The sequence below is a fragment of the Salvelinus namaycush genome, chromosome 10, assembly GCF_016432855.1.
Source record: "Salvelinus namaycush isolate Seneca chromosome 10, SaNama_1.0, whole genome shotgun sequence".
In the NCBI taxonomy this organism is placed as follows: Eukaryota; Metazoa; Chordata; class Actinopteri; order Salmoniformes; family Salmonidae; genus Salvelinus; species Salvelinus namaycush.
In genome coordinates, this window is record NC_052316.1 from 18545469 (window position 1) to 18560657 (window position 15189).

Here is a 15189-nt window from a genome sequence, read left to right on the forward strand (position 1 = left end):
AGGCACATGACAGCCAGCTTGGAGTTTGCCAGAAGGCACCTAAAGACTCTCAGACAATGAGGAACAAGATTCTCTGGTATGATGAAACCAAGAGTGAACTCTTTGGCCTGAATGCCAAGCGTCACATCTGGAGGAAACCTGGCACCATCCTTACGGTGAAGCATGGTGGTGGCAGCATCATGCTGTGGGGATGTTTTTCAGCGGCAGAGAGACTAGTCAGGGTTGAGGGAAAGATAAACGGAGTAAAGTACAGAGAGATCCTTGATGAAAACCTGCTCCAGAGGGCTTAGGACCTCAGAATGGGGTGAAGGTTCACCTTCCAACAGGACAACAACCCTAAGCACACAGCCAAGACGACACAGGAGTGGCTTCAGGACAAGTCTCTGAATGTCCTTGAGTGACCCAGCCCGAGCCCGGACTTGAATCGGATCGAACATCTCTGGAGAGACCTGAAAATAGCTGTGCAGCGACGCTCCCTATACAACCTGACAGAGCTTGAGAGGATCTGCAGAGAAAAATTGGAGAAACTCCCCAGATACAGGTGTGCAAGCTTGTAGCGTCATACCCAAGAAGACTCGAGGCTGTAATCGCTGCCAAAGGTGCGTTTTTTAATAATTTTTTTGCTTTGTCATTATGGGGTATTGTGTGTAGATTAAGGAGGGAAAAACACGATTTAATACATTTTAGAATAAGGCTGTAATGTAATAAAATGTGGAAAAAGTCAAGGGGTCTGAAAACTTTCCGAATGCACTGTATTCACATAAGCACATCAGAATAAAAATACGTGAAACACACACACTCCGGCTGGTGATGGCACTGTTACAGTATTGCAGGGAATGTAGGCGTGTGACGTAATGTCCCTGGTGACTGCCATTCTCACTCAGACAAGTTGACATTCTTTCTCACGGCTGGGTGCCCGTTGTGTGTGTATGTCATCTTCCCAGAGAGTGGCAGCGTGTGTGTGAGTGTGTGTGTGTGTGTGTGTGTGTGTCATCCTTAGAGAGAGCGACTGAGGCAACCCTGATGCCTCAGTCTCACAGCCCTATCAACACCAGAGAGGTCTCGTTACATCGTCACAGCACTCAAGCCCTGACACATTGCATAGGCTCTCACTCTCAGCCCTCACTCAACATTATAAGGTTTTTCTTCCAGGTTTATTCAATTAAATCAATCTTTCATTTCCATTTTCTAAACTTTGGATTCCAAAAACACATTCACTTTTTTCCAGCATTCAGTCAGGATAAATGACTAAATGTTGTCAGAAAGCTTCTGCTTTGTTAGTACAATGTGTTTTTAGTTTTATGCAGCATTCAGAACTTTAACAGAGAACCGTTCCTGTTGAATTTGTTCAGAATTAGATTTGTTTATTGACTCCTTTGTTTGAAAGATGTGTGTAATTATTTCTTTGGACGTTTATATATCTCCTGCAGTTCTGCATGCAAATTAATTTCCCATTTTAAAAAACGGTATTAGTTAATCTTTCATACATTGTGTCACGTTCTGACCATAGTTCTTGTGTGTTTTCCTTGTTTTATTGTTGGTCAGGACGTGAGCTGGGTGGGAATTCTATGTTTTGTGTTTCTATGTGGGGATTGTCAATTGGCCTGATGTGGTTCTCAATCAGAGGCAGGTGTTTGTCATTGTCTCTGATTGGGAACCATATTAAGGTAGCCTGTTTTGTGTTTGGATTTGTGGGTGGTTGTCTTCTGTCTTTGTGTTCGCTGCACCAGATAGGACTGTTTTCGGTTTGCCACGTTTGTTATTTTGTATTTTTGTAAGTGTTCACGGTTTCGTCTATTAAACATGTTGAGCACTGGATACGCTGCGTGTTGGTCCGATCCCTGCTACACCTCCTCTTCTCGTGAAGAGGAGGAAGGCTGCCGTTACACATTGCCAATAGTAACACTGACTTGAGCTCAATTTTGGTATAATCATAGCTGCCTGTGCTTTGGTGATTTAAAGAGATTGATTTGTCTACTGCTGTAATGCAAGCTAGAGTGGGATTGATAAATGTGGGGGATGTGATAGCAGGTGGGATACACACAGCTATCCAAACTAATAAAGATGGATCTGTTTATTCAAACCTCTCACTGACACACATACGCACATTCGTCTTCTCCTGAAATACCACTGCTATATTGATCAATCCCTCTTGGAGCCAGAACACACACCATGACACATCCATCTCCTGGCTCCCCTGTTTGTTGATAAAGGACTTGTGTCAGGACTACCCTCATGTTTTTCATCCCCAGCTGCACACAACGCGCTTCTAGAACACAGGTAGCCTTTGTGATGTCTTGTGGAGGTGGAGGAGATGAGGCCGTAGCTCTGGCTGTTTGAGGTCTGGCTGTTTGCTGTGTGTGCGTGCGTGCGTGCGTGCGTGCGTGCGTGCGTGCGTGCGTGCGTGCGTGCGTGCGTGCGTGTTGCTAAGGACTGGACTAGCTGATAAGAAACAATCAAAGCCTCCCATTTTCATTAATGTCCCTCAATGCAGATACACACCAGGTGCAACAGCTCTGAGGAATGAACACATACACAATACTCACACACACACACGCATAGACACACATATGGAATCACTATATCAATAACAGATCAATCAGCTTGATGAACATTCATCTCCAAGAAAACAATATATCCTTTTGAATATTCTTCTTGCTTATTTTTTATAGTTTTTATTGTTTCCTTTCACTATATAACAGTGCAATTGAATTACATTTATCACTAAACAATAACTTGGCAGACATTAATATACAGTACCAGTCAAAAGCCAGGACACACACAGCCACTCATTTGAATGGGTAGGTGTGTCCAAACCCCCGACCGGCACCGCACGTACAATAAAGAAGATAGAAAATGAAACTGCCTTATAATTTGTTGTTACTCTGTCCTATCTTAAACATACAATCTCTAAGCTGGAGATATCTCCAAAAGTCTTGTTTCTGTAAATTATACTTGGACCTTAGGTAAATGAGTTTTCTTGATCTCGACAACTAATGTCCTTTATCCCCTTTCTATACCAATCTTTCCAGAAAACCTTTTCCCCCCCTATTTTCAATTTAGGGTTGTTCCATAATGAAGCAGAGCTTGTCAGGAAAGGTGAATATTTCAGATTCATCACAATAATTGTTTGGGGCATTATTGGATTCTGCAGTCCCACCTTTTGTTGACTCAAATAATCTGATGCTCCGAATGGGGCATTAACGTCTTCCTCCATGTCCACCCAAATTGGCCTATTAGAGTTCTCAGTAAAGAGAGAGCCTATTTGGGCAGCTACAAAGGCTTCTTGATATAATTGCATGTTAGGGAGCTTTAATCCTCCCTTCTCAGTCGTTGCGTGGCATCTCGCTAGTTTCATTAACCTCTCTTGGGCACGTGAGACGGTAGCGTCCCACCTCTTCAACAGCCAGTGAAACTGCTGGGCGCCAAATTCAAATACAGAAATTCTCATTATAAAAATTCAGAAAACAAAACATATTTTACATAGGTTTAAAGATTAACTTCTTGTGAATCCAACCACGGTGTCAGATTTTTAAAATGCTTTACGGCGATTTGAGAACATAGTCCACTAGACAAATCATTACAAACAGTAGCCAGCCAAGTAGAACAGTTACACATCAGAAATAGAGATAAAATGAATCCCTTACCTTTGATGATCTTCATATGGTTGCACTCAGCAGACATTAATTTACTCAATAAATGTTCCTTTTGTTCGATAAAGTCTCTTTATATCCAAAAACCTCCATTTTGTTTGCGCGTTTTCTTCAGTAGTCCACAGGCTCAAACGCAGTCAAAACAGGAAGACAAAGAAATCCAAATTGTATCCGTAAAGTTCATAGAAACACGTCAAACAATGTTTATATTCAAACCTCAGGTTGTTTTTAGCCTAAATAATCGATAATATTTCAACCGGACAATAACGTTGTCAATTTAAAAGGTAAACAAGAAACACACTCTCTTGGTCGCGCGCATGAAAAAGCTCTGTGACACTTTAGGGTCCACTCATTCAGACTGCTCTTACTTGTTCCTTTTTCAGAATACAAGCCTGAAACAATTTCTAAAGACTGTTGACATCTAGTGGAAGGCATAGAAACTGCAATTTGAGTCCAAAGTCAATGGATACTGTAATGGCATTGAATAGAAAACTACAAAACCAAAAAGAAAAATACTTCCTGAATGGATTTTTCTCAGGTTTTCGCCTGCCAAATCAGTTCTGTTATACTCACAGACACTATTTTAACAGTTTTGGAAACTTTAGAGTGTTTTCTATCCAAATCTACCAGTTATGTGCATATCATATCTGCTGGGCCCGAGAAGCAGGCAGTTTAATTTGGGCATGCATTTCCTCCAAAATTCTGAATGCTGCCCCCTACCCTAGTGAAGTTAATGGCCCTTTTACCAGCCAAAACAAACTTTTTTCTATGGATTTAAAGGTTTGGACAGTGGTAACATGCTAATGATATAATTCAGTTTAGGATCTATGACCATCTTTATAACCTGTATCCTACACCATAATGAGATTTGTAGCTTATACCAACTCTTAAACTGGAGTTGAATTTTGTTCAGTAGTGGGTCAAGGTTTTCAGAGATCATGTTCTCTAGACCAGGTTTAATGCAATCCCCAGGTACCTCAAGTTTTTAGGGACCCATTGAAACCTCCAGCTGAGGAAGTCATTTCTCAGACAATGTTTTGAAAGCGGCATTACTTCAAATTTTGTCCAGTTTACTTTATAGCCCGATATCTCTGAAAATGAATTTACTTAGTCCACTGAAGGCGATATGGAGAGTTGGGGGTCTGACATTATTAGTAATAAGTCGTCTGCATAAAGCTGTAGTTTATTCTCCCTACCTCCCATATTAACCCCTTTGATTGACTGATGCAGCCTAATGGTTTCGGCTAATGGTTCTAATGCTGTAATAAATATGAGAGGCGAGAGACAGTCACCTTGTTTTGTGCCTTGTCCTACTGAAAATGGAGATGATCATAGTCCGTTGGATTTGCGGTCGTTGTACATAACTTAAATAATATTCTAAAAGCCCTGTCCAAATCCAAACATATTTATAGTATAATGCAGGTAGTCCCAGGCCACCCTATCAAAGGCTTTCTCTGCATCCAGGGATAAGGCTGCCACTGAAGTATCCAAATCTTTTGCTTTCCAGATGACATGCAGTAGGAGTCTAAGATTGTCAGATGCCTTTCACAAATCCCACCTGGTCTGGATTTATGATTTTTTTAATGATATGATTCACCCTCATAGCCAGAAGTTTTGCAAACAATTTTCCATCACAATTTATCAAAGAAATTGGACGGTAGCTCCCACAATCATGGGGGTCCTTTCCCTTTCTGAGGATTAGGGTGATTACTGCATCACTCATAGAAGGTGGGAGCTCACCTGTGTCAATTGATGTGTTCGATATTTTCAATATTTCTGGGCTAAGCGGCTCTGCAGACCTTTTATAGAAATCACTGGGTATCCCATCCAACCCCAGAGTTTTACCACTGGGTGCTTGTCCCATAGTTTCGGTCAATTCCTCCAAAGTAATGGGGCGGTCGAGCCAGTTGCTGTCTTCCTCTGTTTGTTTAGGAAGGTTCAGATTCTGAAAAAATGCCTCTGCTTTCTGCATATCTAAAGGACCGTCTGAAGTAGAAAGTTCCTGATAGAAGTCTCAAAATATATATATACTGTATATATATTTCCTCTCCAGAGTTTTGACCTCTGTTTCAATTTGATACATTTTATTTGAATCTAATTTCTTAATAGTAGCTGATCGTTGTATCATTACTCCACGTATGTAATCTTTAAAAGCTTCCCAGACATGCACCTGTTTCACACTGTTGTTGTTTGTTTCGAAGAATATCGTAATGTGTGTTTAACACCTTGTCCTGTAAGAGGCTGGTGTTCATTCACCAACATTTAAAATTCTTCTTGCTTATTGATAGGAATAGAATTCTGAGACTGAAAGATTGCAATTTGTAGACATTGTAAATATTCTCCATTCACCCCCCAAAATAGCATTTCAATCTACTTTCACAGAGCGAAGCAAAGAAGCCTTTCTTCCACAGGTCTTTTTTCAATCATTTTCAGTAAATGTGAATAAAAGAAAATGGTTATCAACACCCAAATTGAATCAATTTGTCAGCATGGAATCAGCACTCTGTTTATTCCTAAACCAGCACTAGCCTTTGCTATGCCAGCTGGCCTGGGCTTTTGTGCCGAGGCTTACCCCTCACAGAGACAAAAGCTGGCCTGGAGAGCGAAGGGGAGTAAGAAGAAAACCCATCTGAATGCCCTGCATCGATAATCGACCAGCAGCAGCCCAACCTTTGGTTGACTAGGAGCGTACCAATCGCAAAGGAAAGGCTGTGGGCCAATGACCAATAACTGGCTCAGCGTGTGGGCAGGAACAAAACCCCACAGAAACACTATCTTTAGAAAGGCTTCTCCTCTAATCGTTCCCATAAAGTCTTCCTAGACCTTGTCCATCTGCTAATATCCCCTTCTTTGTTTCTTCTATTCTCCTTATTTGGAGCCTAGCCTGTCAGGTGATTTTGTTTTGTTGTGATGCTTTTTCACCGCTCTGCTCTGCACCATCAGTTGGAACGGCATTAATTAAATAGAGAGAAAGTGCTGTGGGCCATGGTTTATTTATAAGGAGTAATAGCGGATCAAACACATGTTCTCAATTAAAATGAAGATGAATTGCAGCCCCTGGTCCCCTTTTGCCCCTCTGTGACTGATCCTCTGAGCGGGTATCTATTCTACTGCCGTGCAGACACAGGCCACTAAGCACTGTCCTGGCCCTGTCCCGGGGAGGCACACTGTTCCCATTGCAGCAGAGTGTCTGTTCCCACTACACCACAACATTTAAGGCAGCAGCTCTGCTCTAATATCTCTGTCTGGTCCTAGGCCTGTGGATCACAACATCAGGACACCTCCAGTCAGCAAACAGTCTATGATTCAAGATGAAACATTTAAAATAAAAACATCAGCCATTTATCTCTGGTGCAACAGCGTGCAACAGTCTTATCTTGTTCATGCCCCTGGTAATGGTATATCCCTTCCCGTGACACACACTTCTATCTGTCTTATTCACCTCCCACACCAAACAAAGTAGTGAGTGAAGTCAGAGCAGAGAGAAAGAGAGTGTTCTCTGTGTTCTGATGATGATGGCCCTGACTGTTGACACGAGCTAATGGAAAAGCAGACACAGATCTAATTGTGCCATCAGGACGACTAGCAGGCATCACATCCAGATCAGGTCCGCTTGATGGGAGGGAGGGAGAGTCTGTTGTTACAGTATGTGCTCTACTTTACGTCCCAGGGGACTCTGTCTGTTTCTGTCTGCAACTGCAACTGCAAAAATATAGGAAGCGCTTGAGTAAATGAGGGATGCAAAATATATTGAAAGCAGGTGCTTCCACACAGATGTTTTTCCTAAATGTATTAAGCAGTTAACATCCCATCAAGCTTAGGGTCATTTATAAATACCTCACCATCAACAAAACACCAAATGATGGAATAGAGTTCCAGACACTTGTAGAATCTATGCCAAGGTGCATTCTGACAGCTCGTGTGGGCCCAATGCCCTCTGCTCAAGCCATGTGGTTCCATCTTGACTGTCGCTCCATCTGTTGGAAGCTTGAAACACTCAAAACCTTCAACTCCAGCTGAAAATCATAGTCCAGGCCTGCTGTATTATATGATTCTTGTCTGTGTTTTTTTTTTAAAGCGTTTTGAGATTATTTTTGTAATAAAAAGCTCTTTAGAAGTTGAATCAATTATTATTATGACACTTAATGTTGGTGTTTTAGACACTTTACCTTGGTGTTTCCTTTATTTTGTCAGTCACCTGTATATTACAGGTCCGGGCTTCCAGGGATGGAAAGGAACGGTGTGTGTGTGTGTGTGTGTGTGTGTGTGTGTGTGTGTGTGTGTGTGCCTGCGTGCGTGCGTGCGCATGTGGGAGTGCGTGTCTGTGACTCCATTCATGTGACTTTGTTTGTGTGAAGTACATGCACATGTGTGGGAAGGTATAACTGTCTGAGGTAGTGAAAGCCTCTCCATATCTGAGAAGGTGCTGGGCTATATTGGATAAATTCTCCAACGTGATAGAAGTAATTATTGCACTCATCAGAGCATGCAGAAAATGAAGATAAAACTGTCTTCCTGAGACAGCTCTTCAACAATGATATCTAGTCTATTCTGAACAATTACTAATCCTAGTGAAATAAGAATGTGACTCTTTCTGAGTGAACTACTTGAATGGCAATTGACTTAGACACTTCTAGCACTCTGCTGATACATGCTTCTGCACATGCTCACACACTTAGCTTTCTTTGATCAAAGTGAGTATCTTGATTAGAATAGTCACTTTATGAGAACTCTAGTTGTTCGATATGAACATGACACAAATAAGCACAAAGACTCATAGACATGAAAAAAATTATCAAAGTGTCAAGAGAATAGAGAAAATGTCCAAATGTAACATGTTTTTGTTACAATATCAATTTCCCAGTTATACATATAGAGGACTGTGAAGAATACCCTAGTCAGATCATGAAAGTACAAGGAGTGAGTACATGAGTGAAGAACACTGGTGTCCGTCTTTGTGCACGTGACTCAGAATAGTGTGACGGTAATGATAGATTCTGAGACTTGGTCAGATTGGAGAGGATTTGACAGGGGCGTTCCACAGCCAGCACAGAGACAGTATCACAGCACAAACAATATGGGCAGAAAAAGAGAAGCAGACCTAATATACACTGTATATACAAAAGTATGTGGACACCCATTCAAATGAGTGAATTCAGCTATTTCAGCCATACCCGTTGAAAGGTGTATGAAATCGAGCACACAACCATGCAATCTCCATAGACAAACACTGGCAGTAGAATGGCCATACTGATGAGCTCAGTGACTTTAAACATGACACTGTCATAGCATACCTCCAAGAAGTCAGTTCGTCAAATTTCACATTTCAGCCCTGCTAGAGCTGCCCTGGTCAACTGTACGTGCTGTTATTGTGAAGTGTAAACGTCTAGGAGCAACAACGGCTCAGCCGGGAAGTGGTAGGTCACACAAGCTCACAGAACAGGACCGCCGAGTACTGAAGCACTGTCCTCGGTTGCAACACTCACTAACGAGTTCCCAAACTGCCTTTGGAGGCAATGTCAGTGCAAAAACTCTTTGTCGGGAGCTTCATGAAATGGGTTTCCATGGCCGAGCAGCCACACACAAGCCTAAGATCACCATGTGCAATGCCAAGAGTTGGCTGGAGTGGTGTAAAGCTTGCTGCCATTGAACTCTGGAGCAGTGCAAACGCGTTCTCTGGAGTGATGAATCACAGTTCACCATCTGGCAGGCCAACGGACAAATCTGGGTTTGACGGATGCCAGGAGAATGCTACCTGCCCGAATGCATAGTGCCAACTGTAAAGTTTGGTGGAGGAGGAATAATGGTCTGGGGTTGTTTTTCATGGTTCGGGCTAGGCCCCTTAGTTCCAGTGAAGAAAAATCTTAACACTACAGCGTACAATGAAATTCTAGATGATTCTTTGTGGCAACAGTTTTTGCGCAAGGCCCTTTCCTGTTTCAGCTTGACAATGCCTCCGTGCACAATGCAAGGTCCATACAGAAATGGTTTGTCGAGATCGGTGTGGAAGAACTTGACTGGCCTGTACAGAGCCCTGACCTCAACACCATCAAACACCTTTGGAATGAATTGGAACGCCAACTGCAAGCCAGGCCTAATCGCCCAACATCAGTGCCTGACCTCACAGTGGTAACAAGTCCCTGCAGCAATGTTCCAACATCTAGTGGAAAGCCTTCCCAGAAGAGTGGAGTCTGTTATAGTAGCAAATGGGGGACCAACTCCATATTAATGCCCAGGTGTCCACGTACTTTTGGTCATGTATTTTAACTGTAACTGACTGTACGGAAATAAGACGGACACAGTGGATCCAGAACAAGACATACAGTGAGGTCCGGAATTATTGGAACCAATCATTTTGACCCCTATTATTTATTTTATACACTCTTTTTGCTCATCTTTATCAAGGCATACAATAATTATGAATCCCACTATATTTGAATGCAAATCATTTGCAGGAGCCAATTATGCACTCATGAAAGCACATCTGGCTGCTCAATTGCAAATCCAGTCAAGCATCTGGCTTTGGTAATGAGAACACATGCTTGGATTACCTGATGAGTAAGAACCAGTATTTACCAAAGATCTCATCATCTGCTTCACTGTTGATGATAAAAACACCTGATCCACTGACACCTCCCTACTCTCCCTTCTTGTTCTATCTTCATACCCAGTTGTTCATAAGCGGTGTAATTACCTTTTGTGCTGTTTTACCTTTCACAATTTACACTCCAATTTGCTTCATCTCTCTCAAATCTGTCTAAATTTGGGGGTGATGACAGTAAGGCGGTGGCCGGTGTGCGCCAGTGGATCAGTGGATGGCAAGTGCTGCGTGTCTTATTTATTGCATACTAATGGCTGTTTGATTAGGAGGGGTGATTGAGGCTGACCTTTCCTGCTGTATCAAACCTGTGATGAGGGCCACGCTGGGGGCAGCGGGACTAATTGTACTGGCGCTACGCCCTCATAACACACATGCAAGCACACAAGCAATCAAGCACACACTTTATTTTGAACACACTTGCTTTTGAACACACAGATACCTGCACACACCTACACACAGTTGCACATTTAATCGAAACACACAAGCAATGGTGTGAGCCCATCTTTGCAAAAATAAGCTAAAGATAATATTCTCATCACAAAGTAATTTTCCACTTGATGGAGCTGGGAGTGAGTTCCACTCGGTGTGCGTGTGTGTGCGTGTGTGTGTGTGTGTGTGTGTGTGTGTGTGTGTGTGTGTGTGTGTGTGTGTTTGTGTTTAATGTGGGCATCAGTGGAGGCTGGTGAGGGGAGGACAGCTCACATATGTGTGTGAGTTCAGATTGAGTGCAGCTGGTCCATAGAGGTTAGATTAATCTCATTCTCTGTTCACTGTCTGACTCCTCCCAGCTCCTCTGTCTATAACCTGTTTCTTTACCTGTAGTTCTTGTCTGGGCAGATATGTGGCTGTGTACCACAGAGCAAAGATCACTGTCTTATTGAGGTTAGAATTATTGCAGATGAAAACCCATTCAGAGTAATCGGTTCTGAGAGTATCACTCTCAAATAGATACTCAGAGGGAGAAAGAAACTTGGCTATAATTCCTCAAATTCCCATTTAACACTCCCAAAGTGGTGATACATACACTGTAAACACAGTGTTGTCATGACACAAAACTTTTGAGGAAACCCAACGCACATCATATATTTGAGTATAGTTACTTCATGTGATTTTGTAGTCATTACTCAAACCGATAGTCACTATGACCCTGTAGGAGGTCCACATTTAAGTTGTATCAGCTTTATGTTTTTGAGTAACACCCCACACTAAGCCACGCCTCCAATATGATTTCCCAGTGTGCCTTGCCCCTTTGAGTGAAACTGTGGAGTTACCACCCATGACTGTATTTTGTTAGTGACTGTAATGACAGAGCTGTGAGTTGGGAAGCAAGTGCAGGTGAAACGTTTAATAAAACAACAAAATCAGTAACGAGACAATTCCATAAGGCTACACGCCGGTAAACAAGAACAATACCAATTGGTGAGAAAACATAAGGAGTGACATATACAGGGGAGGAAATGATGAAGGTAATGAAGTCCAGGTGTGAATCAAAATGATTAACAGGTGCGTGTAACGATGAGTGCCAGGTGTGCGCAATGATGAATCCCAGGACCGGTGGTTAGTACTCTGGCGACATCGTACGCCGGAGGGGAGGAGCAGGAAAAGATGTGACAGTGACAGAGATATGGTTGTCCCTATTTCTGTAACGGGTGCAAGAAAATCTAACTATAAATGATTGGATTAGTTTAGAAAAATGTATGTTATTTATCTGTGTAGAATAATATGAATCAATCAATCCCTCAGGAAAGAATGGTGGCTGGAGGACCATCATTCCCAACCTGGTCTCAGAGCATTTCATATACTGTATATATCAGAGCCACTTCGTTTAGTATGATACGTTGCACATCATATTGTATGTATTAATTTGTGGATGTCCATCACCCATTTTGTACGATATGTTACGAATTACAATTTGTATTAAAATTTGCGAAACGTACAATATTGTTAGGAATTTGCTTATAATTTGCAAAACGGTTGATATTTTACGAATTATAGCTAGGTGGCTAATGTTAGCTAGCTGGCTAACTAGCTAGGCTAGGGGTTAGGGTTAGGGGTTAGGGTTAAGTTTAGGAGTTTGTTTAAAGGGTTAAGGTTAGGTTTAGGGGAAGGGTTAGCTAAAATGGTTAAGGTTAGCTAACATGCTAATTAGCGAATATGCTAAAGTTATCCGTGATGAGATTCAAACTCGCAATCTTTGGGTTGCTTGACGTTTGCCTTATACACCCAACCATCCACCCTGTTTTCATTTTTGCTGTAAGTAACCATCTGTCTTGTGTAACCATAACAAACATCACATACCATACTCATTTGAGTGTTTCGGATGAACATTTACTATGTTACGTCTAGTTTATGAGACCAGGCTATCATTCCTAATCAGAAATCAAACATCCCATGTGAATGGAATATTTTCCACATTAATGTTTAGGCTCTAAAACGAAGGACAATACAACGTGATTGAATATCTTCAGAAAATTGGGCTGAGAAAATGTGCATAAACCTGCAACCGGCCCACCCACAGCCATCTACCTCACCCTTTCTCTCCACCCTCCTTCCCTCCCTCTCTTTTCTCCAGTGTATCAGCCACCCAGTGAAGCAGGGAGAGCTGTCTGTGTTGTAGACTGTAGACAACACCAGGGAAAAGCAGGGGCAGCTGAGAGTCTTTGAATCAAAGGTTTAAACTGTAATAAAACAGAAATATTCAGTCTAAATGTTTGAGACAAAGACATTACAGAGGATAGAGATGGTAACTAGTCACTTTTACTCCTACTTACAGTCGGGAGAACAAGTATTTGATACACTGCCGAGTTTGCAGGTTTTCCTACTTACAAAGCATGTAGAGGTCTGTAATTTTTATCATAGGTACACTTCAACTGTGAGAGACGGAGACAAAAATCCAGAAAATCACATTGTAGGATTTTTAAGTAATTAATTTGCATTTTATTGCATGACATAAGTATTTGATACATCAGAAAAGCAGAACTTAATATTTGGTACAGAAACCTTTGTTTGCAATTACAGAGATCATACGTTTCCTGTAGTTCTTGACCAGGTTTGCACACACTGCAGCAGGGATTTTGGCCCACTCCTCCATACAGACCTTCTCCAGATCCTTCGGGTTTCGGGGCTGTCGCTGGGCAATATGGACTTTCAGCTCCCTCCAAAGATTTTCTATTGGGTTCAGGTCTGGAGACTGGCTAGGCCACTCCAGGACCTTGAGATGCTTCTTACGGAGCCACTCCTTAGTTGCCCTGGCTGTGTGTTTCGGGTCGTTGTCATAATGGAAGACCCAGCCACGACCCATCTTCAATGCTCTTACTGAGGGAAGGAGGTTGTTGGCCAAGATCTCGCGATACATGGCCCCATCCATCCTCCCCTCAATACGGTGCAGTCATCCTGTCCCCTTTGCAGAAAAGCATCCCCAAAGAATGATGTTTCCACCTCCATGCTTCACGGTTGGGATGGTGTTCTTGGGGTTGTACTCATCCTTCTTCTTCCTCCAAACACGGCGAGTGGAGTTTAGACCACTTGGGGATTGTGAAGAGACCTCTGGTGGCATATCTTGTGGGGTATGCATGGGTGTCCGAGCTGCGTGCTAGTAGTTTAAACAGACACCTCGGTGCATTCAGCATGTCAACACTTCTTACAAAAACAAGTACATCTCTCCTCTACTTTGAGCCTTGAGAGATTTACATGCATATTAATGTTAGTGCTCCCTGTACATTTAAGGGCCAGCCATGCTGCCCTGTTCTGAGCCAATTGTAATTCCTCTTTGTGCACCTGAGTTGTTAAAAAGGCAGAGCAGCACTTTCCCCATCTTAACTACTGTTGTATCAACATGTTTGACCATGACAGTTAACAATCCAGGGTTACTCCAAGCAGTTTAGTCACCTCAACTTGCTAAATATCCACATTATTTATTACAAGATTTAGTTTAGGTTTAGGGTTTAGTGAATGATTTGTCCCAAATACAATTATTTTAGGTTTTGAAATATTTAGGACTAGCTTATTCCTTGCTACCCATTCTGAAACTAACTGCAGCTCTTTGTTAAGTGTTGCAGTGATTTCACTCGCTGTAGTAGCTGACGTGTATAGTGTTGAGTCATCTGCATGCTGGCTTTACTCAAGGCGAGTGGCATGTCATTCATAAAGATTGAAAAAAGTAAGGGGCCTAGACAGCTGCCCTGGGGAATTCCTGAGCCTACCTGGATTACATTGGAGAGGTTTCCATTAAAGAACACCCTCTGTGTTCTGTTTGACAGGTAACTATTTATGTCACATCTGCTCCCGCTCTTCCCTCCCCCTGGCGCTTGAGGGCGCCAATCGGTTGTTTGCCAATCGGTTGTGCAGCCAGAATTATTTGCCATTCCTTTTGCCTCCTCCCTCTCAACCATAAAAATGTTAAATTCCTTATCAACCCACAGGGATTTAACAGTTTTTACAGTCATTTTCTTAATGGGTGCATGCTTATTGGTAACTGGAATAAGCAATTTCATAAATGTGTCAAGTGCAGTGTCTGGTTGCTCCTTATTACACACCACAGACCAACAAATATTGTTTACATCAACAACATAGGAATCACTACAAAACTTATTGTATGACCTCTTATACACTATATTAGGCCCAGCCTTTTGAACTTTAGTTTTCCTAGATATGTCTATTATACTGTGATCACTACATTTGATGGATTTGGATACTGCTTTAAGGCAAATTTCTGCAGCATTAGTAAAGATGTGATCAATACATGTTGATTATTTCATTCCTGTGTTGTTTTTAACTTAATAATATTATAATGAACTATCCTGATCCCAGCACAGAGATGACTAACTGTATAAACTTATTGTACAAAACATTAGGAACAATATTGAGTTGCACCCCTTTTAGCCCACAGAACAGCCTCAATTCATTGGGGCATGGACTCTACAAGGTGTCGAAAGC